This window comes from Corvus cornix, chromosome 8 (genome assembly GCF_000738735.6).
Source record: "Corvus cornix cornix isolate S_Up_H32 chromosome 8, ASM73873v5, whole genome shotgun sequence".
NCBI classification, from domain to species: domain Eukaryota; kingdom Metazoa; phylum Chordata; class Aves; order Passeriformes; family Corvidae; genus Corvus; species Corvus cornix.
Window position 1 is genome coordinate 25,187,761 of NC_046338.1, and position 23,859 is coordinate 25,211,619.

At 41.5% G+C, this 23,859-nt stretch overlaps 1 protein-coding gene across 14 annotated transcripts in view; it reads right to left on the bottom strand.

Moving 5' to 3' along the window:
- The window catches only part of DNM3 (dynamin 3), a 173,445-nt gene that overhangs the window by 25,767 nt on the left and 123,819 nt on the right, over positions 1–23,859 (bottom strand). The gene's annotated exons all lie outside the window — the stretch shown is intronic.

Here is a 23,859-nt window from a genome sequence, read left to right on the forward strand (position 1 = left end):
ACCTAATTAAATACCAGGAACTTTAAATAGAAGCTAAAAGCCCTATACTTTGCTTCAGTCTGGCCTGTATAAATATAAGGAAAACCTAAAAAAAAAAATAGTAACCTTTTAGTGAAAATCAAACTACTGTCTGAGGCTCAAAGATGCCAAAAGAATGGAATTTCTACCCAGAAAGTACAAAGAACAACGTTCCCCAAACTCTGACATATAATACTTCTCCCTGAAAACAACCACTAGAGCATTATTAGCATGAACTATAAAATCTAAATCTGTTCTGTGGGTACCTAGAAGCATAAAATCATAGAATCACTGAGTGGTTTGGGGTTGGAAGGGGCCTTACAGCTCATCTTGTTCCAACCTCCCTTCCAGGCAGGGACACCTCCCACCAGACCAGGTTGCTCAATGCCCCATCCAACCTGGCCTTGAACACGAGGAACACGAAGAAACAGAAAGCACTTGCAAAACCTGAATAAGCCAATAAGGAGAACGAGTTATGTGTCAGCCAGAGCCCTGCCAGCACAGCTCCATTTACAATAGAGCTTTTAGCTAAAATTGGCACATCCCTGGTGCTTTAAAGATTTCTGGAGCAGTTGAGATCAGTATCAAAGCCACCAGTGAAAGGCCATTAGTGCTAAATACGCAAATATGTCACCAAAGAGGCTTCTCCCTGCATGAAACTCCTTCTTACTGGGCTAAGAAGGGAATCCTAGTTTCATGTCCTAGTGCAGGGTCTGCTTCTGCTCACACAGCATTGGCAGGTAGACCACTTGTAACCTTTTAAACTACAGCTTGGTCAGTCCAGTGTAAATGAAACGGAGTGTTTGTGATGTGTTAAGTTATAGTTTTGTTAAGAAATAAGACCCAATGTACTATTTAGAAACAAAGCTAAGTGTTTGTAAAAACTTTCCAAAGTACAGTTGAATTACTGGGAAAGCAGCTAATCTTTAAAAATAATTAGTAGTGCTTCCTAAAAATCTTGTGACTGTGGAGGACACTGAAAAAGCTCTTGATGAAAACAGGGTTTTCAGTGCTGTAGCACTGGTAGACACTACCTTATAAACCTTAATCTTTTTGTTAATAAACTGCATATACCAAAAAGTCACAGTGCGAAGATAAAGTATTTTCCTTAGCCTCCATGTCTAAAGAAAAACTAATGGTAATTTTCCGTGTGAAATACCAAAGAAGTAGAAAATCATACATCTATCATATATCTGCAGATTTTAGCCATGTAACCGCAGACCAAAAATGCCCCCTTCCCAGTTCCCCTGTATTTGACATCTATTCTCTTTCTTTTCTTCTTTGCTGTCTATATAAAGTGCAGTTTGTCCATGTATTTTTTTCCTTTTATTTTTTTTTCACTGTTTAAATTACAGATTGCAATAAGATTTGTAACTGGCTAAGCAGCAAAGTGACAGATGTTTATCATTATCCTCATCAAGAGAACATAAAGTAAAAATAGTAATTTGTCTCTGATCTTTAAGGCAAAGGGTAATAGTCTCTTGTTTGAAACTGTAGCAGAGCTGATTTCATACTGTTGATTTATTTTCTCTGAAATCAAAAAAGATCAATCTTTCATGACTTTACAGTAATTTATTATGAAAGCTTCTGGCCATAGTATTCCTAATGATTTGATGTCTCAACTGAAGGCTTTTCATGCCAGAAACCATCTTGTTTGCATTGCATCATGCAGATGGAAATCTGCTTCCAGCAGACTTCTGCGCCCTACAGGACACCTACAAGCATTAGAAAGCTTTCTTTGCTAAGCTGCCTCTGCTCTATGCCAACAGCAGCAGCCAGAAATGAGGTTGCCTCGTAAAGCTGGGCATCCCAAGTGATAGAGGTGCCCTATTCCACTTCCAGGCCATTCTTTCACAACAGCTCTTTTCTCTCTGAGCCTCACAGTGACTCCACCTTCAGCACAAGTCACCCCTCAGCCCAAGCCCCTGCCACTCTTTCTTACAGAAAGGCTTCTGCAAGGAAAGTCTGCTGCAATGGAGTAAATCCAAAGCAGAACATGTGAGCCAACCCTCACAGCTCTCTGACCACTGCTGAACAGAATGGCCAAGCTGAGCAGGAAAGGAGAATGAAGAAGGTGGAGACAGGTTTCCATGCCCCCTTTCCCAACAGCCAAGGCAGCTCCAGTCCTTTCAGTGCTCCTTATCCCTGAGCCAGAACTCACTAGTTCCAACACCAAGTGTTAAGTGACAGCATATGAATCTGGACTAAGTTTCTAGTCAGTTGACTCTTGCTTAATACTGCTATTAATTGTTGACAGGAATGGAATATTACTACTTCAAACGAACACAACTGCAATTACTTTAGGGAGTTCTATAAACCTCCAGCAAAGAAACTAAGGAAGAAGCTAGAGTGCTAAAAAACAGAAAAAGAAAAGAAAGGTAAAGAAAACTAATTCATCTGTGAAAACTCTAAATCAGAGTATGTGATGAAAATACACCAAGGCTACAAAGAAGCAACAGGTGAAAAAAACACAGATGAAGAGAAGGCAACATGGGAGCCAGGATGCTGCTTCCATATACCCTTCCATATACCCACAGAGATTCTTCCTTTCTGCTCTCTGCACTTTAGAAAATGAAAAATATCGATCCCTTGCACTCTGCTGTGGGTCTCATTTGTCCTTCAGAAGCTGCTCTGTGATTCCCGCATGGAAAGGTGCTACTGAAACCCAAGGTACATCACTGCTACTCTGCAACTTCCCTGCATTTAGACACCTTCTATACTAAGAATGTGTTAAGGATTAACTAATGTGTCATACAAGAGCAGACTAAAAACTGCATGTGAAATCCAAACCTCTTAAGTTTGTGGGAATTTTACTGCTGGCTGCAGTGGGAATAGGATTTCATCTGACACGTGCATTTTTACCAGGAAAGTTATCAATCTTCTGAAGATTGTAAACTCTCTGCTGCAAGAGGAATGATTTAGTGTGTTACAGGGGATGTAGGCATGAGGAACTGTGTGCAATCCAAAACAAAGGAGTAAGAATAACCTTAGAATATCAGGGTAATTTTTCCTGATTATAGAAATTATAAGCAAGTTCAAGAATGTCCCAAGGAAACTTAATGAAAAGTGATTCCTTTCGAGAGGAAAACTGGGTAACACACTGAAAACAGTCCTGAGCTGGCCACACAGAGAGAGCAGTACTTCTAATTTCCATGATTTCATTACATTCAGGGCAGCTGCCAGCATATTTAAGAATGTCTTGTATAACATTCCTGATGTCAGTTCCAAGAAGGAGCATTTGTCTAGCATTTTCATTAGAGAAGTTATCAACCAATTTTCTGTAATCAAAAAGGTATTCTATTAAGAATGACCAAGAGGAAGCAGACTGGAAGGTGACTGACTCAGGGGTAAAAATCAGAGCAGCAGCAAAACAATGCTCTGTACAGTAAGAAATATGTCCATAGCTGCACTAAGAAATTACTCATTTAAAAGCTGCTTTCAGCTCTTTCATTTACATTTGCAAGTTCATAACAACAACGACCACCTGAGAATGAATTATTCCATCCAGAGTGTATTTATGTTTTAATTCACAGCTGGTGAAAATACATATAAAATCTATTTTATGTATCCCTGTCCAAGTAAGTTTTTTCTTTAATGCACCAACACTCAGCACGCTGCAGTTGTCCTAACCCCTCCTGCTTTTTCCTAAATCTTTACAATTGATTCTCTCTTCATTGCAGTTTGATGCTGGATATATAACTTAGCTAAGATCCTCTCAGCTGTACATAGCGTGCCTTTTGCCAGAGGACTGCTGAAACCACATGATGGCTTCACACAGTGAGGTTTTCTTACTGGAAGGAACCACAAGTAAATGACAATACATTACTTTTGTGTATTTACAACAAAGCAAGCAGCAGAAAAAGAACACTTCCCGGGTAGCTTGGAAGCTGTCCTTTTCCCTCACAGAGGGTGACTTTGCCACTCTCTTCCATGCTTTCAGCATGTCCTGACTTTGTACTGCTGTTCCCTTTACTGAGCCACACACAGGCTGCCCCTTTCAGCTACCATGCCTTCATTAGCAGCCTTGAACTGCTCTAAGCAGAGGTTATGATCTGGCTTTCCCTCACACACACCCTCTCACTTCATAACCCCTAGAAGAATGATACACCCTAGTGCAATTTGATTCACAAGTATTTAACTCTCTGGATTAGCTTAAACAATCATTTACTCAGATTCTTCTCTATGGTTACAGACACTGCACACTACAGACCATTAGCTAAATCCTCCTACTGATGCCCCATACTGCTCCCCAGGTCCCTACATGGCTTTAACAATCCCAAACATTCAGCATCTATGTCAGGCTCTCTCCCTGCCTTATTCCATAAAGAAGCTGATTTGGAACTATGAGACTGAGAGGAATGTATTACCAGAACTCCAAGAAATCTGGAGTTACTTTTGTCTCACAGCTCTTAACAGGTTGATAACTAATCATGGCAAATCAATCCAATCTCCTTTTAGAGCCGGGATTCAGATCTTATGGGTGAGGTATTAACACAGGTACCACATATTTCAGACTTCAGTAAAGCTTTCTGACACAATCTCAAGTGAGATTTTAATTAATGGAAGTGTGCTCTCCCTGCAGTTACTGGTTGGATGCTCATTTCCATAGAAAAGCTGTCAGTGGCTCACTGTCAAACTGGAAAACTGTATCAATGGGACCTTCATATGGGCTGTGTTTTATAATGTGCTTATTGAAGTCTTAATGCTCAGGATGGTGGGTTATAGCCTGGATTTATTACACTTACAGATGAGAAGAAACTGGAAGGGAATGTGAACAAGTTAGATGACAGGACCAGAGTTCACAATGACCTAGAGAAACAGTTTCAAAATCTGGATGAATTCATTATGGAAAGAAAATTTTTGACTTCACAGATTCTGCTGAGTTGGAAGGGACCCACAAGGATCATCAAGTCCAATTCCTGGCCTTGCACAGGACACCCCAAGAATCCCACCATGGGGTTCCTTAGGCAGGAATAAATCATTTACAAACATATAGTGTGAGAATAGCCACTTAAGGAGCAGTTCAGCAGAAAAGGAACTGTGTCCACAATGCAATATAAACAGAATATCAGTCAACAATGTCTTGCTATTATGAAATCAGTACAAGAATTCTGCATCCAGTGCTAGTTATCACACCAGCAGAAATTTAAGGCACATTTTGAGAGTGTTCAGAGGAAGCCACTGAAGATGATTCAGGGCTCTGTAAAATACTACCTGAAGGGAAAAGGTAAGATAATTGGGACTGATGAGTTCAAAAGAAATCCCTTGCAGAAGGGTAGAGATGAGTGTCTTTGCAGACAGCAAAAGATGTCAAATAAATATCTGGAAAGTGTTATATGGTAAGAACAGCAAAGCACAGAAATAGATAGACTAGGAGAGCTGCAAATCTCTTCTAAAGATTAGAGCAGCATCCCTCAGAAATGACCTAGGTACAGAGATCTTTCCTTGAGGGAAAGAAATAGGCAACCTCTCACAGCCCTTCCATCCAGCGGGTGATAGTGGGTGCAAAGTGGTGTGAAATTACCCACAACAGTGCACCAGGAAGAGGGATTTCTGAAAAGATACGAATTACAGTATCTTCTACTTTTTGTTCTATGTAAAAATCAAGTAAAAAATAAAACCTTGCTGTGAATAGCTGTCTCCCCTCCAAGCATCTGCACTCCGATTTCACCATTTGCTGCCATGTATGTCTCTCACACAAAGGACTTTTACATAACCCTCCCTGCACTGCAAGTTTTGACTTGGGGCCAACAGCTGCTTCATGCCTTTCAGAACAGACTGCTGGACAAGCAAAAGCAGAAAGAGGCTGGCATAAGGAAAACAGCACCTTTGTTTATAAAACAAATACTACTTTGGAATTTGCAAACTTTTCAGTCAAACAATTTCCTTGTCATAACAACATATGAAGTGCCCCATATTTATAAGAGCACATTAGAAAAAAAATCCAGGATATGAGATACTATTGGCATGGTATTTGCTATTATTTCAGTGCAGAAGGATGTCAGAGGATATTGGGAAGTCACAAGAGTGGTGAGTTACCCTGGAATTCAAGTCACGATGATGATGATCGAAGTGTAACGATCAGCCCAGATGATGTTCAGGCTGAAATTTATTGTGGTTTTGTTACCAAATGCATGAAACACATTCCCAGAGACAGCAGCCTGATCCAGCAGTGGACATTAAGTGTGAGTGGAATAGGATCATTTGCTGTGAAAGGAGGTAATCAATGGGTGGAGGCTCAGCTGGACATGTGAGGATTAAAGGATTAAAGCTACTGGCTGTGGTATGCAGTCCCCTAAGAACGAAAACAAATACAAGTCCCAAAGTTTCTACCAAAGATGATGAACACAGAAAGCAAGAAAATTAGTCATCCATAAGGCTGATCAGGGAAGTATTAACAGCCATCATGAAGACTGAAATCACACCTTGCCTCTCATCTCAGTTATTTACCTCCCTTACTTAGCAGTAACCGTGCAAGAGAGGGTCACTAACAAAATTTTCCTTATTCCAGCAAAAATGCACAAGACTCAGCTGAGGGATTCCTTTAGGAAGAAGGAATTTTCTTATTTTTGAGATTAAAATGGGGCAAGTAAGTGCTCAGTGCGTGGACAGGGACTGAGTGAAATACTTTGCCTGAGATTACATGTTTAAAGTATAGTTTATGACTTAATGTGTCTGTGTGTGTAACAGTTGCACTTTTTTCACCAAATGTGATCATTTCAGAGGTAGGCGCCCAGAATAATGAATTAAAAACATAATTCCATTTGAACTGAATCCTGTATTGAACTCCTGTTCCATGGTCCCCCCTCATTTCTTCCAGCTGAGTTGGTAACTTCTCAGTACCCACCAGCCTGGCTGAAATAAGTGTGACTAGTGGCGGGGGAGAAGGAGGAGGGCAGCGCGGATCCGGCGCAGATCCATGTGCAGGCCGGGAGGGATGGGCTCGGAGGGGCCTTGCAGTGGGGGAGCTCTGTACAGCATCCAGTGCCGGGCTCTATAAATTACAACCTTGTCTTTTAGTTTTACTTGATCTAATGCAATGTGTCCCCTATAACTCCACTCTTTTCCATAATTAATGGCTTCTAGGAAAGTATTCTGAAATTCTCCCCTGATAAGCACCTAGACAAACTTGATATTTCCTCTCTGAGACACAAAAGAGGACGTTAAACTGTTTTCACCCCCACATCCCTCGAGCCATGAGAAGTACCAGATCCGTCTCTGCTGGGCCAGACTAAGCCCTGGTTCACCACAAACTCAGTGCAGGACCGACAAATGATCTCCATAGTAAATGATGCAAATAAGAAATGTCAGCATGTTCCAAAATTCCTCACTTAATCTTACTGCCAGTTGTATAGTCTGGATAATCAGTAAATAAATCCCTCTAACTTTGCTCAAATCCTTAGGGGCTGAATACACAGAGAGCACTTTCTGATTCATTCTCATTAACCTTCCCAGCTCTAAACAAAGTAATTTTCTACTTTTCTTAGTGTCTGAATTTTCCACTGGCCTCTGCAACACCTGATTTAGCAGCAATGATTTCTCACTTGTGATTTCTCTTTCGAACTGGCATTGTTCTTTTTCCTCACACATATGCTTGCTGGAATAGCACGAATCAGCAAGATTTAAAACCTCCCATTCTCAAGTTTGAAGCCCCTAAAGGGAAATTGCAGTTGTGATGCCAAGGAACACAGTCATATGTTATTTGACTTTTCCACAGCCAGGCTGACAGCAGAGGGGGAGGAATGGAGGAAGGAAAGGGGAAGGGAGAGGAAGATGGCATTTTAATAGCACCCACACTGATTTCACACAGTTGGATCACTGTGCTCCAGAGCGGCACCATTTCCGTTCCCCTTTGCCTCACATTCAGACAGGACTGCTCAGCCAGACTCCATGAGAAGGGTTCTCAATCTTTTTTTCCCAGCATGGACCACATCCTAGTACAGAAATCTGTCTTGTGGACAACCCCCTAGCCCACCTTTTACCCTGAATTTTGACAGCCCATTACCAACTCAAGCCTTGCAGGGACCACCCCATCCACATCCCAGATGTGACTAAATGAGCCAACATTCCTGCCAGGACAAGATGGATTATCCCTCCACCTCTTGGCCCAATTCTCATAGTCTCTGTAGTACCCACAGTAACTGCCTATCTGAAAAAAAAAATTAGTAAGAAAGAGGAATGTATTTAATCTAACTTAGCAAGTGGACACACAAGAACCACCAGCATCTTACGTTGAAAAATCTGCCTTTCCCAGATGTTAGTCATGTCCCAAACATAGCTTGGCCGGAGTGCTCACCTAAACATTTCATCTGATAATTCAGGCCCTAAGATTCAAAGTTCTCGTGCACATTAATGGGTTTTCCATAAGCCCTCTGTCAGGCAGAGTGACAGTGGGCTACAAATTCTGGCAGGAACTCTTACCCCAGCAGAGCATCAATGATCACCATATCCATACTCTCCATTTAAGATCCCTTTTAAAGCTGCAAGCAAAAATGTGACCTGCAACATTCCTGTAGCAAAAAAGCCTCAAAACAGATCAGAGGAGGAATTTGAAAACATTAAGCACTTTACAGAAATGTAACAAATATTTCTAAACAAAAGAAAATCATCCACTGAGGAGCATTTTGGATTCATGCCACAAGAACAGAAACTGAAAATTATTGGGTAAAATTATTTTCAGGGTAGAAATGAATTGTGAGCAACTATGCTGTACATAACATTTATGACACGGCTTCCATTTTGTATAACTATGACAAACCCCTTCTATGTATTCTATAAAAGGAGCAGAAAATGAAAGATTTTTTTTTCCTCCTAAAAATAAATTTTATTCAAGAGACGGTGAGATTTTGGTAAGTTAATACACATGTCTGTAAGCAACAAACATAAACACTCCGTGATATAAGACCACATTCTTGTTGGCACAAACCACAATGAAACTATAACATTTAAAGCTTAAGTCACTCTGACCTGCTCTTTGTGGGGAAGGTAAAGGACATCAGTGATTAGGACTGTGAGCACACAGAGCTTACCTTTGTAGTTAAGATCACCTGGCTTTGCTGTTGCCACAAACAACCCTAACTTGGCACTTCAGTAGGTTATTTCTGCAATTTAACTTTTTTTAATGACCTTGGGCATTTTCAGTTCACAAGGATTTACTCTTTTTGCCCCTTCTGTCACTGATCAGCAGCAAAAGGTAGAGTCAAGACTCATTTGAGGTCTCTCACTTTGCAGCTCTTCACACCAATGCCAAGGAAACCCTGTTCTCATGGCAGCATGACGAGGAGCAGTAGCTCACACAGCATCCTAAGGATTATAACTGCTTGTATCAAGAAGAGAAGAAACTGCCACCCCCATTAGGGCTCCCCCTCCCCTGTTCCAGGGTTTGTGCCTGCTGAGCAAAGCTGGGTGGGAAGAGCTGTGGTTTAACCTATCATCCCAAGGACTGAATGTCTCACAGTGGAGAAGTTCACAGACACAGAAGTTTCCCTCTTCTTTCCCTGTGGTTCTAAATGTTTTCTGCAATGAAATTACTGGGAGACAGCTAAATCCAAGAGCGGGCATGGAATTTGAACCCATGGCCTTCTGGCTTGGAGGTGAGACTATTCCTAACTGAGCCAAAGTGACACATACATAATATGCTTTCAAGGTTTTTAGAGAGCTCTGTCATGATTTAAAAACACTAAGTCTTTGTGGTACAAACCACAGGGCAGGAAAAGAGCTGGGGCTCCCTTTTTACTGCTAATTTTAGCCAATGAATTGTTTATAATCTCCTGCAAAATACATAAAGCCTTATTCTGCCTTAAGCTAAGAGAGAACAGCCTTTCAAAACTGATTCTTAATTATAGTGTTCCCCTGCTAGATGGGATGGAGGCAGGTTCCAAAATTGTGTCAGAGTATATGAAGTGATAAAATGAGGATGGGTGAGCTATTTTTAAACATACTCAAAGACTTTGAGGTCAAAATCCCTGAATTTATAGTCTTATGGCCGTATTAAAACTCATGGATTATTAAGACCTTCATGGCAAGACTCAAGTATCATTTCATTTGAGACGCCCTCTGGCTTCAGAGCCAGGTGTTCCCTACCAGTCTGCCTGCCAAAGTGGGGCGCCCCGGGGAGCCACCTTTAAGCACAGGTTATTTCCCTACTGTAGACAGGCATTTGGGAGATAAAAGGGATGAGACGCTTCCAGCCCAGCAGGTTCCCTCCTCCTCTCTTTTCCCAAGACATTCTGCAAGTGAGAGGCTTGCCTTTCCAGATGGCCAGGAAGCAAGTGGGTTTAGGGAGAGTTTGAGGAATCTTAGGCAAAAGCACATAATTGCTCCTTACTCTACCCAGTCTGGAAACCCAATACAGCCTCAGCTTGGTGATATTTCCCCAGCACAGTCATGTTTCCCATCTGAAGAGGGCAGCTGGGCACCTGCTGCTGGAGCAGGACAGAGAGCTGCTGCCCAGGAACACTCAGCTTTAAACAACAGCCACCCTGTCCTCTCTTCCACAGTTCCCCACCACAGGAAAAGGACTCCAGAACAAATCCTGAAATACATTTTTGACTGTTTGGAAAATCCAGACTTGCACCAAAATCATTGTTCTGCTCATGGACATAAACCACACACAGACATCATCTGGGAAGGACTGGCCCTGCCTTTGCCCCCACAGGCTTCCCAGCACTGAGAGTACCACTCCTAATCTCAGGTTTGACTTGCAGCAGCAGGATGAGTAAAAGCTGTCACCTGCTATACACATACTGGTTTCTTTTCAGTAATAATCAATATATACCTTTTTTTTTAATAGGAAAAAGGCCACACAGTGAGAAGAAACCAAGGTGAAAGACTTTCCCTGCCTCACAAGTCAAAGAGGAAATAAATAACTCTCACAGCCTTTTCCCCATCCACATTCTGCATCACATTTAGGTGTATCTTTCTCTACCGGCCAAACAAGTGGCAACAAAGGCTTCAGGGCTCTGAGGGCACTGCAAAATGATTTGCAGCATTTACATTGTTCATTTTCTAACTGACGTAAGGTTTTATGGGTAGCCACTGCACACAGAGGAGCTGCTATTTTGGAAGAGACCAGATGCAGGTTAGAAAAATCAGAGAAAGGCAACAGGGTCTAAAACTATTTTCAGGTGAGGGGATTTATTTGTCCAATTTTTGCAATTGTATTTACCTGAGCATCATTTAAACCTATAATTTTTTTCCATTTGGATTTCCATGCAGTGATGCATAACATAAAATACTAATGAAAGTAAAAGCAAAAACTAGTCAAAGCAAAACTCAAATCCTTTTCTTGATTGCTTATGGATTTATAAAGCCATAAAACCATGTAACAAGCACAAAACAAAAGCCTTGTAAAAAAAAGGTTTAGTACAAAAAAGGCCAAGTGAGCAGTTAAAAAAAAAAATCCAGTGTTCTTGGTTCTGTTAGTAATTAATGTACACTTGTGTTTCAATCAAAAGGAGTCACTGGAGTGGGTTGTGCATTTTATCTACCAGAGGATCACAATGCACTTATTATCACGAGAGGGTCTCCCACTTGCAGCAATGCTGAATGGATCCATGTTCCTACTTAGGCATTTTGCACACATTCCGTATTTTTACAAATCCATGGTATTAGCCCATCCTATAAGCATTAAAGTCTAAATCTGTCAGAACTTCCCTGTCTCAGTCTGAAAATCTTTACCTTTACAAGAGAATGTGGTCTGCATTCAGGGACACTTTCTCTCCTTGAGGTCAAGAGCTGTCATTCCTGTATGGATACACACACCCATTACTTACATGGGAATTGCTCCTTTCAGGAATAGGGCCCAATCCATCCCCAACCACAATCACTAGGAATCTTTTTTCCAGTATCCACTGGCATTTACTTATGACTACAACAACTGCTTCCTTACATTTCTGGAGTGGCAAAACCAGTTTTAATGCTTTTCCTACAGGTGCCCTTCACAAGTTTGATTTTCAGGCACAAAGAATTCCTTAACTCCACACTGCACCACAAATCATCCTTCAGCTACATCCTGTACTCCTGCATCGCACTCTGCTCCCAGCAAAACCCCAGCGAAAATTCCCAACGAGTTTAATAATCCTGGCCTATTCCCCCCAACTCCTAACTGAGGTTAATTTCTTTTCTCTCAGTATAAACAGAAACCAGCAGGTAAAAAGTTTTGTCTAATGTGGCACTAAGGCTGCAGAATTTACTCCCATGTGAGAATGGCACAATAAAGTCATTTGTTTAAAAGTAAATTGAAAACATTCCAGTCTTCTCAGGCTTACAACTATTAACTTTGGTTTCTGCACAGCACTGTAGAATGTCTGGCATCAAAGACACTTTGTACATTGCACTGAACTTGCACTGGACACTGTTAGTGGACCATTAATCACAGCAAACAAAGATCCCATGCAAACACAAAAATTACTGATTTTTCACATGTTCAGCATGGCCTAGCAAAGGTTAACACCACAGCTGCTGGATACTGCACATTTTGAGACGTGAAGTGTTGACAAGGCATCTGAGAGCGTGCAGATTTTTCAATTGATAATTACGTATTGCACATTAAACAATTCTTATTTGTGCCTAAGACTGTCTAGAATTAGACAGACACCTACCTCAGCATGAACTAGCACAACTTCAATTCAGAAGCCTACAAAAGCACGTACTTCTTTTCACCCACACACAGATATGATGCGTGAGTGCAGGGGCACGGGTTAGTGGCAAGAAAATCTACGAGGATGTGATCCAAGGTTCACATGAACCACTGCTGAAGAAAGTGAAGGCTGAGGGAAACATGACTAACAGATCCACTCGCCTGAGGGAATGTGGCTGTGTATTTGGAAGAGCTGGAAAAGGAAGAGGAACTGAACCAGTATAAAAAGGAAAGACTCTGAAAACAAAAACCAGTCAGTGACCAGGGAAGCAGCAAAGGAGGCACGGAAGAAAGATCTGCAATCACAGGCTGTATTTCAGAGTGCAGTTTTACTGATAATGTCAAAGGAAAAATGATGTGTCACAGGAGCGTGAATTACTGGTTGTCATGGGCAGTTTTCTGTCATCCAGACCAGAGCAAGGGAAAACCTGAGCCATCAGCCCTGAAGCTTCCTATTTGATAGGATGATTTCCATTGGGTTCCTCAGATCACACTTTCACAGAATTTTGCACCAACTGCCTCACGTGAAAAAACCTTATTGCAGAATCATCATTCTCTCCTAACCAGGGCAGGAGGTGTGAAGGGAAGCAGTGAGGGAATAAATTGCTACCCTCAAAAAAAACCCCAAAAAACCAAAAACCAAAAAAACCTGCAGCATCTCCTAAAATTATCGTGGATATCCACCCATATCCAGTCATCAGCTCCCAGTAATGCAGCAGCATTATTAATTAATGGAGTGGGTGCAGAATCACAGCATGGAGGTATCAGCATGCTACTTGGGTCTGTGGAACAGCGAGTGCAGCACCCAGACTCAACAAAATGAGAAGAAAATTGATGCAAGTACAGGCTTGTTAGTCAAACCACAACTGTATGCAAGGCTTTTGAACATGCTTCTAAAGAAAGACTTTTTAAAAAATGAAAAAAAAAAAAAAAGAAAGAACGATGGCAGAGCATGCCAAACTCAGTAAGTTAACTGATTTTTCTGACTAAAGAAAACTTGACAGATCTTTGGTTCAGCAAAGTGATACCCTTAGGAGACCGGCAAATAAGCTTATAAAGATGAGTATTAATGAAAGAATAGTGCAATAAAACAACTCTCTAACAGATAAATAAGTTATAATGTGAGAAGGAAAACTAGCAGCCTTGAAGGATTCATTTAATGTGGAAAGAAGAACTAGCAGCCTTGAAGGGTTTAATCATCAAAGTGTTGAATGGATTGGTCTTACTGAAATAAAATAGCATAAACTTGCCAGTTAAATTTGATTCTACCCATAAGACAAAATTGTGAGGTAGTGTCAACACAATGGGAGATTGAACACTGTCTTGGAAGACACGGTTAACTTCAAGGATTGTAAAAACACAAACAGGATCAAATAATAGCTATATGCTGACAGACTAATGACAGCTGCTGCACAGGACCAGGAGCTCATCAGCTGGCAATAACAACGGAAAGGAAAGCCCAGGCACATCCAACTAAGCATCAGATGATTCCAAGACACTGCTATGATATGGCCATGGAAAGAGCACACATGCTGGTAGTCTCTGTTCTGAGCAATGCATGTCCAATAGAGGCAACAATGTTTGTACAGGACTGGTGAGATCTGGTCTGGTCACTGACAGAGGAGGCCACAAGACTTGTGGTGACAGGTAACACTTGACACTTCCCCTGTTCCCAGGACTGCTGCACTCTTTCCTTAAGAGTCAAATGAAACTGCATGTTGAGAACAAGAATATTTTATTTTCATTGCATTGAAACTGCTTTTCAGCCTCCACTGGGTAGAGCAGTGCAGCATTTGAGAGCCCTGGACAGTTAAATTGGAAGAACTCTGACTCTTATATGAACTATACGGCTCTCTTCCTTTCTCCCCCACAAGATCCTTGTCCATGTTCCAAACCATACTCCCCTGCCTTCGAGCTGGAAAGGGCTCTGCATCAGCTCTCACATTAAGCTGGGGAGTATATATGGAAGGAAAGAGTGAAGGTATTTGGATAGTGATCTCCAAAAACTCCCATGCACTCAGTGATCCACCCAAAGCTGCTTCTGCTGCTTAATGGAGCTGGAAAAAGAGGAAATATGGCCTTTGGAGAAGACTTCTCTTAAGCTACTGGGCAAGGAGACGATTGTTTGAGCACTTTCTTCATGTGGCTGGAGAAGCAGTGCATGTTCCACAGGTGTGTGCAGAGCAATTTAGGGAGCCTGGTCAGACTAGAGAAGCAGTGTAAGGAAACAATTCCTGCTTTTTGAAGTGTGATTTTCCCATTACTGTCTCCCAACTGCAGGATCAGTCCTCTGAGTTTTCACCTTGTGTGAAAAGAGCAGGCAGCTGAAAAGGTGGGTAAATAGCTGACTACAGATCTTGATGCTCCCGTGGACTGCTGGTTACAGCTTCCATGTAATGGAGGAGGGAAGGAAAAACTTTATGCAAGACCCTAAAATTAACATTTAAAGTGATGAAAGCAAGTTAGACTGGACTATCAGTACTAAGGACACTTGAGACAGTGACCACGTCAGAGATTAGTCTCATCTAACAGAAGGTTGCTTTAGGTTTATTGGAGGATCAAATTACACACTTGAGGATCTGCTACTCCAGCTAAAACTCCATATCCATCTAATGAACAGTTTTGGGGTGTTTATCAGAAGGGGAATGGTAAAAAGGGGTGAGAGAGAGGTGAACTCTTAAAAATATAATTTGTTTTCTGACTACCTTCCCTTCATAAGAAAAATCTGAAAGAAAAGTTCATCTTAAATTACAGGACAAGCTCTCTCAGCCCCAGGAATTCATCCTACATGTTGATTAATGACCAAACTACTAGAGCCCATTGAAAAATGGGCTAGGCTTCAACTGAAGATTGCCTGTAGCTAATAATGCAGTGGAATGAACATTTTCATTCCAGCTAAACCATTCCTGTTCCTGTAAAAATAAAGAAATCCAATCTTGGGTTATGAAAAAGACTCGTAGAATTCTGCATACTTCTTGGGTTAAAATAATGCCCTGCATCCTAACAAACCTGTAAATACAGAATATGTTACCTGTTAAGTCAAACATCCATGTAAGTACATACAGGTACACACAGGGTATAAATATTTGAGGTGAGGTCAGGGAACAGAAGAGAACCTGGTGACCGTAGCCTAGAATTTCCCATGTGCGGGCACATTACAGAGTTAGTAGATTTAACATAGCTCCCGTCTCAGGCTCAAAAATGTAAAATGTAATTAAAAAAACCCCACAAGGAAGTGTAGTGGGCTGTACAGCATCTGCCTGGTGAGGCAGCTGACACAAGCAGGACTTGCCTGGAGATCTCCTTGTGGTTCAGCCCCTGGCGCCATCAGCTGGGCTTGAACTCAAAAGCTGTGGAGGGAGGTAATTAAAAATGACTCTGCACCACTGTGCTGCAGCCACTGAGAGAGGGTGGGAAAGGATTCAGGCATATGCAAGAGAAGGGATGTGTCTCTCCAGCTCTAGTGATTTCCATTATGGAAACACAGCACTTTACAGCTTTTAACATTTATGCCACTGAAGTCAACTATCAATGTTTTTTAAAATTGTGTTTTCATTTCAGCATACGAAATGCAAACTCCAGTTTGGGTAATGTCAACAGCACATTCCCCCTAAGCCGCAAGGAAGGTACACAGTTGAAAAGGCAGCACAAGGTAGAAAGCTGAGAAGTGGAATTACAGTGATTGCCACCAGCACGTCCGCTGGCCAGAACAGTGATTTTCAAGACTATGGAGCTCAGAGAGAGTGTGGGGGAAGGCCAGGACGTTCAAACCATCCTGTTGGCTGCAGGAACAACTATTAAAAGAAATTAAGAGGAAAGTCAGACCCCAGAAAGAGCACAAGACACTGTGTTCCAACTCCAACCAGCTGAAGGAAAGTTTATATAAAAACAATCACTTCGTTAATGACTCATAAGGAAAGAATCCCCAAGCTTTCTTCAGGGAAACCCCAGTAAATAACATGTCTAAAAACACATGAAGATGGTGCTGTCTGTTCTGTTACACTATTCAGTCCGCATGATAAAACCTTTGGCAGAAGAACGACCTACTGAGCACAGATCCTTTTGGGAAGCCCAAAAACCAGTAAGAACTGCTGTGGCTGCTTCCTAAGTCTGCCTCATATTCCAGCTCTTGTGTGACACGTCTAATGCAAACTGGGAGAAAGTGGGAAAAAAATGCTTTCTGTTACAGCACTGGAGAGTGCTCCTCTGTTGACTATATGCAGGTGCACTCTCAAGATAAATAAATGCCTGAATTTCGATGCCTTCTGCATTTTTAAAACGAAATGTTACGGATTCAAATATCCTACCACACTACATCCAAAGACACAGAGTGAAAAAATCGATGCATGCATGGCCTCTCTGGAACATGTTATCAGACACTCAGCAGGCTGGGCAAGGAATAGTTCTCTGTCCAAAGAAGGGACGGATATGCTTTGCAATTTATAACTTCTTTGGCTGTGGAGAGGTTTTTTCCTTTTATTTTCTTTCTTCTCTCTCTTTTTTTTATTAGCACATTTTGGAAGTATGTTATATGTTTTTAAGCATATCTTCCAGCAAGAGACTTTAAACTCAGTAAATTCATAAAAATATGAGAAATTACAGTGGTTTCCCAACAAATGACCAGATCTGAACACAGTGATGCCTGAACTTGGACTGACTAAAAAACTCTCCTGCTGGAGGTTCCAGGTAGGAATATTAACAAAAACATTCTGTGTCAAGCAGAGATTATGTTCTGTAGCAAAATCACGTAGTGTTTGCAGATATCCAAGAGGACTGAGTGGGAACCTGGGAGCAACTTCTTAGCAATTTTATCTCGCTCTCTGATGAGTTTTTAGCCTAAGTGTGAACATGGACATTTTATTTTTCACTGGAAACCTCCCCTGCCTAAAGTTATCCCTTTACATACTGAATAGAACATGTTTTAGCTTATGCTGTTCCCCATATTCTCAGCTGCTGTAGAGCCATGGCAGGCTCCAGAAACTTTCCAGGATATAGCCAGAAACTTGTCAAGAAAAAACCGGAAGGTTGAAAGCATTGAACAGTCATTCCCAAGGGGCTGAGAAGTTACCATAGTAAAGCAGTGTTTTTACCAAAATGCTCAGCAACAAAAGCAGTAGCATCACCAATATTTGAACTGTAATTTTCCATTGTCGGGTTGAATTTGGAAGGAATGGGGCATTTGTGACAATCTTTCAGGTATTTGTGACTATACCTTAGTGCTCTTGTCTATATGATGAAACATGTTTTATAAAAAGTTATGAAACATCATTCTAAAGGCCACCAATACTGAAGAAGCACGGGCAGCTGCAAATAAGATATAAGGAACTCCTTTAAAAAGGGAGCATCTTTTAGGCCAAGTAAACCATTCCCATGTCCCAAATGGAAGATTCAACTAAAAGGAGCATAGACAGGAAGACTTTTCCCGAAAACCCAGCAATGCATGAGAGAGGAACACGTCACACTGAGAGCCTCACTAGAGAAAAGATGTGTATTTAAGTACTCCACTGGAAATTTGAGTTCCCTTGCTTTATTGCCCAAAGACAATTACCTAAGAACCTGGGACTTCCAGGGACCCACTGTCAATGAAGAGAGAGTGAAGTAGTTTTCAGCTGAGAGATCCAAACTTGGAAGGAATAATCATAGATTATTCCAAACACAGACTCCTAAAAACGCAATTCCCCAGTGCGAACCCATCAGAAAAGACCAGAATTTTGATGGGAAAATGTTGATGGTTGTATACGCTAAAGGAGGCCCATCCAGTGTCCCTGAACAAAGACACTAACCAGGGTTCTTGGAAAATACACACCCACTCAGTCTTGGGTACAGTCCTTTGAAACAAAAGGAGGCAGAACTTCATATGCATTCTTCACAAGGATTACTGATGTTTTATCACTTGAACAACTGACCCAATACATGCTCTTGAGCAATTTTCAATCATACTCTAAGCTGAGGTGGTTCTACCATGTAAGGATGGACTCAAATGAACAAGTGTCAAATTTCAGAGAAGAATTGAAGAGGATCTGGGAAATAATCACAACAGGAGGATTCATCCCCTTTATATTTAAAAGACAGGTTCTGAAAGAAATTACTGCATACTCAAAAGATGTTGGGGTGAGGTATTTTTAAAGAATAAATGTCCTTTGCTAGTCAGACCAGTGCCTGAACAGGTAGTTTGCCCCAAAACCCTGTTTCTAGAAGTATTCAGTGGCTAGTGACAAACCTTTAATAAACAACACTGTCCTGCAATAATTCATTGATTCTTTCATGTCATTCTTGGACTGCCAGGAACCATGTTCTTACTCGCAGTTTGTAAAATGGGATCCTAGTCTGCAACTGCAACTTCAGGACAAATAGTATCTATTCACAATATTAAAACCAGCTGCTGGAAAGGCATCATGCTGGGGCTTACAAAAGAAACTGTACAAAGATGATGGAACTCAATAAAAGAAATAGGACATTGGGCAGAAATCACAGCCCAATCAGACAAAGCCAGGATTGGTTCTACGAAAGGAGAACTTTTATTTTAGCAGAACACTAATCAGACTGCAAAAAGCACTGAAAAAACCCAAACAGGCCCCTAAGTCATGCAACACTAAGAACAACACACCCACTCACAACAGCTGAAATTCTCACTCTCTGGAAGTGATGCCATTGCCTTCACCATGCCCATCTTCCAGCCTGTCCATGACCCAGACTGGCTGAAATTAAACCACTTCTGAGCATACACATTCACCCATGACATTAAGAGGCATTTTCTGCAGAGCAGTGTATAACAAAGAGGAAACTGATATTTTCAAACTATAAAGACAACTGAAGGTGAAGTTTCCTAAAGCAAGAGCCTTGATTTTCACCACACCAAGGGCAACACAAGTGGTGTTAAGGACTGCAGACAATGCTGCATTTTGTTCTCATGACACAGACCATGACCTGTGTCAAAGCCCTCAGCTGAGGAACAGCAAGGAACTCTGCCCATAGAACTCCTTGGTGCACAGAGCTGGCATGAACACATCTCTTGAGTGTTTTGCAGCCACATCTTGGGCCACAGGTGATCTGAAAGAGAAGTTGAGCTTTTTGAGGATACCTGCCCTGTATGCAGCTGCAAAACTGGATAAAAGCTAAGCTAAGCAGAGCTAAGGTCAATCCTTAGGAGAGCTAAGCACAATCTCACAGTACTTCTGAGAATTTGCTGTCTGAATCAGCCAGATAACCTTTAATAACTATAATTTAGAAATACGGTACAGCAGTTGTTTCCAGACCATGGTCACGAACGACTACATACTTGTACACAGTGCCAGCAAAACACGGTTAGGGACAGCTGGCCTGTGACTGGAAAGGCTCCTGTTCACTAGAAGGTTCTTGCTTCTACTGGAAGAATATCTAGATGTGAAAATCAAACAGTATTAAACCAAACTACAACTGAACACCAAATTACATTGCACAAGACTAATTTTTCTCATGGACTTTATCTTCCATGCTCCGGGTTGGTTTCTTTACTTGATTTCCCTAAATGCCCTTAGGTTTGCTGCCACCCAGTTTAGAAACCCCAGCTGTTGAATAGGTCAAGACAATATGGTGCTACAAATGCAACCAGAAAGTTTGAGTATCTGCTACTAAAGGGTCTGATAGGGGCCTGACACTGTGTGTTACAGCTCTTGGTAATTTTGTACCCACCCACCAATGAGCTCATACCTACCTTAATAATGTGACATGTTATTTGAACTTAGTAGCACATACAATGGCACATAATTCTCTCTTTTAATTATAAATAACGTGCTTAGAGAAGAGGAAGAGCAGAAGTTGAGTTTCAAAGAGAAGAATATAAAGGAAACAGAGTGAGATCACTTGTTTCTCTGCTGCAGAACAGGGGCTTCAGAAACAAAGGTATGAAAGTCACCAAAAAAACTGCATTGATCAGACACCTCAACATGTCCATAGACAGCTCTTCCCTGTGGGAAATCACCATTCTCCAAAACTGGCACACTTGATATATCAAGTGTCATACACCAAACAGAGAAGAACAGGGAAGACATCAGTCAAAGGCCACAATGGACCTGGGAAACAGGAGCCGAGGTGTGACCACAGAACAGGAACACATGGCATCATGGAAGGAGAATTATGTAAGTGGAGAATGCAGCTCCAGAATGGAGGAATTTATACCCATAACATGGGCCTTGATTATGACTCAGCACATGGAAAATAATTATAAACCTATCTCCATAAAAAAGATAGGTAGAGAAGGTTAAGGAAACCCAGGATGTGTCAGAGTAGACACTGCGTATCTTCATTTTAGTCCAAAACAGAGTCAGGGAAAGCAACATTCAGTTTCTCCTGATCTTGTTTCCCCTTCTAAATGAGAAAAAAAAGAGTATCTGGCTGTTCACCAGCTGCCCTCCACCCTCACATCCAAAGACGACATTTCCTGTTACACTGTACATGCTATGGAAGAGTGAGCCTGATGACATTTTTGGCAGAAAAAAAAAAAAGTTTCAAATTTTTATTTACTCCTAATTACTATTAGGCCAAGTGGGTGATCTTGTATGCTAAAGGAGCAACCTGCCCTTCCTGACTACAACTATTCCAAGACCTGGAGACACAGGGACTCCAGCTGCAGGGATCAGCCTGGGCTCCAAAGGACCTTTGTGGTTGAGGCTGGTGCAGCACAGCCCAGAAGCATTTCCCTCTCTGCCAGCCCACTCTCAGTGCTCATTGACCACGTCTGGGAAAGCATCCTAAGAGGCTGGCCACCTTCACTGCCTTCCCCAGGGCACTGAATGTCCAGAATGGGGATAACATTCATGCTCCATGACCTGAAACTTCACAGCCAGAGAGCTTTCACCTTTCTGCAGAGTTTAATCAAAATCCCTCATCAGAGAGGAAATGGTGCAAAAACTAGCTGCCCCATAAAAAATGAAGAATTTAAAAATATTTTCAATATGCAGATCCTTGCCAAAAGCACAGTAAAGAGCCCACCATAAATACATAACAGAAATAAAAAATGTTTGCTCGTTTCTAAATTTCCTGGAGTTTGCTTAATGTCAGCAGCCCCAGTTAAGAGCAGAAACGTAAAACCCTGTGACAGCTATTGAACCTCCGACCCCGATCAGCAGCTTCACCGGGACTGGTTTTGAAATCATTCAGTCCATCAGCCTGCATCTTACACTCAGTGCAACTGATGCAATCCTGTGAATCTCTTCTCCCTGTACATTTTTAACTCTCTTGTGCCAGCAGTTATTTGACTCTTACAGGAATATGAACCAGGGCTGCCCTGTTTCTTGGGGAACATTTGGGGAACAAGGTTTCATCTAGTTTTTGTTTGAAGTAGTAAATATTTAGGAGAAGCAGAAGATAGCTTTCATCTGAAATGTGTTTTCATATCCTTGAAGCAGTGAGGCAGTGAGAAAGGGACTGGAAAACAGCCTGCCATTTCCTTTCCTCCCTGTCTTTTGGACTGCTTTTGACCCGGCGTCTGTGCGCATGCACCCTCACCCCCTTGGGCTGCTCTTTTACACCGGGACTTCCTTGTAAAATCCAATTCATCCAATCCAATGACTGAAACACTGTCTATAAAATTATGGCATTTTTCCACTTGAAAAAAAATAAATTAACACTTAATTTTAAAGTTATTTTTAAACCTACTTGGCTTTAAGCCACCTTTAGTCACAACTGAAGTGAATTCTTCTTTTCCTAGAATTCAATGCCTTCCTTTTCTAAAATATACTAGCTTAAAAAAGTAAACTCAGTAAATGCAGAGTTTACACTTCTGACTACACTGTTTTGCCCTCTGACATATCAGCAGTTTGCTTTTCAACAAACCCAAACAAGTCTTTACTTTTTCTACTTTAGGGACTTGTCCCGAGCAGGGACTTGAGCAATCCCAGAGCAGAACCACTCACTTCCAGTCTGAATCTGGCTGGGGCACTTGCAGAGCATCACCACAGCCAGTAACAGAGTTATGTCTGGGAGGAAACTGAAGCCCCTTCAGAAACATGGCCAGACTCGAAAAGAAAGCACCAGAGCTTTATTCCAGTGCAAGACACCTACGGCTTCTGGCATTACATCTGCATTTACACGGCAATAGCCAAGCACAAAACACATGAACTGTTGTCATATATGGAGGGAGAATGAGTATCCTGACTTCACTATGTTCCCATTTTCCAGGACTGTCTCAAGAGACAGGAGGACATCTGGACTCCTTAATGAAGTAGCTGATCTGGAATCTGGGCTTAGTAACACTAACTCCCCTTTAAATAAAAATTCAAAAAAAAAAAAAAGGGGAGAGAAAAGAAAGGCTTTAATTTAAGCCATTAATATGTCACCAAGAAGTATTTTAAGGACCAACAGGCAAACTGGCCTGACAGGAAGAGTATTTTCCTTTCCTTTTCAAAAGGGATTCTATTTTTCCTAAGAGAAAATTCAAACTAAATTACACTGACTTTATATTCAGTGACTATTTGCATGTGCAGCATTATCTGAACTGTGACAACTCCACTGAGATGTGAATATGGAGTTTATATACTTCAGTTCTACACATTCTGTAAAGGGTATCAGCAAGCAGAGCAAAGCAAAACAATTAAAGGCAAGAAATATGTAGTCACTATCTGCAAAAAGTAATTTGAAGAGATTTGGGTTTTCCAAGTCAAAGTCTCTCAAGTCTGAGCTCAGCATTGGAGTGTTTGGTACTTTGAATCAAGGAGAAATTATTGGCTAACTCAGAGCTTAATAATGACAAAGGAGAGGTGACTTTTTATATTAAGAAGTGGCACTTCAAGGTTTTGAGGTTTTTCTCTTGCTGCTGTTTTATTGAATGAGTGCCTAGGGATTCAGAATCAAAATTTCCTAAGGACCCAGCATCTATCCAATATTTTAACTTTGTCAGAAGCATATGGAGATGGACTCTGTGAGAATGGTTCAGGTTTTGACATTGTTCTTAAACAGCAGCATCTGGAGGGCTGTTTCCAGGGGATTTGTTTTTTAAATGGGGGTAAAGAAGATGCATAGGGTAAGCAGCAAATCCACAGCGGTGAATTAAGACAGTCAGAAGCTCTCAGCTCCTCTGTCTTCAGCAGCTGGACTGAAGCTACAGCGCTCTGCACAACTCTGGACAATTCTGCACTCTTTCCCCATGCAAGGCTGTGGAGTTCAGTGTTAATATTAGCAAAATGCAGCTTGCCAACATGTGCTTGCTGAATGAGGTAGGTCTC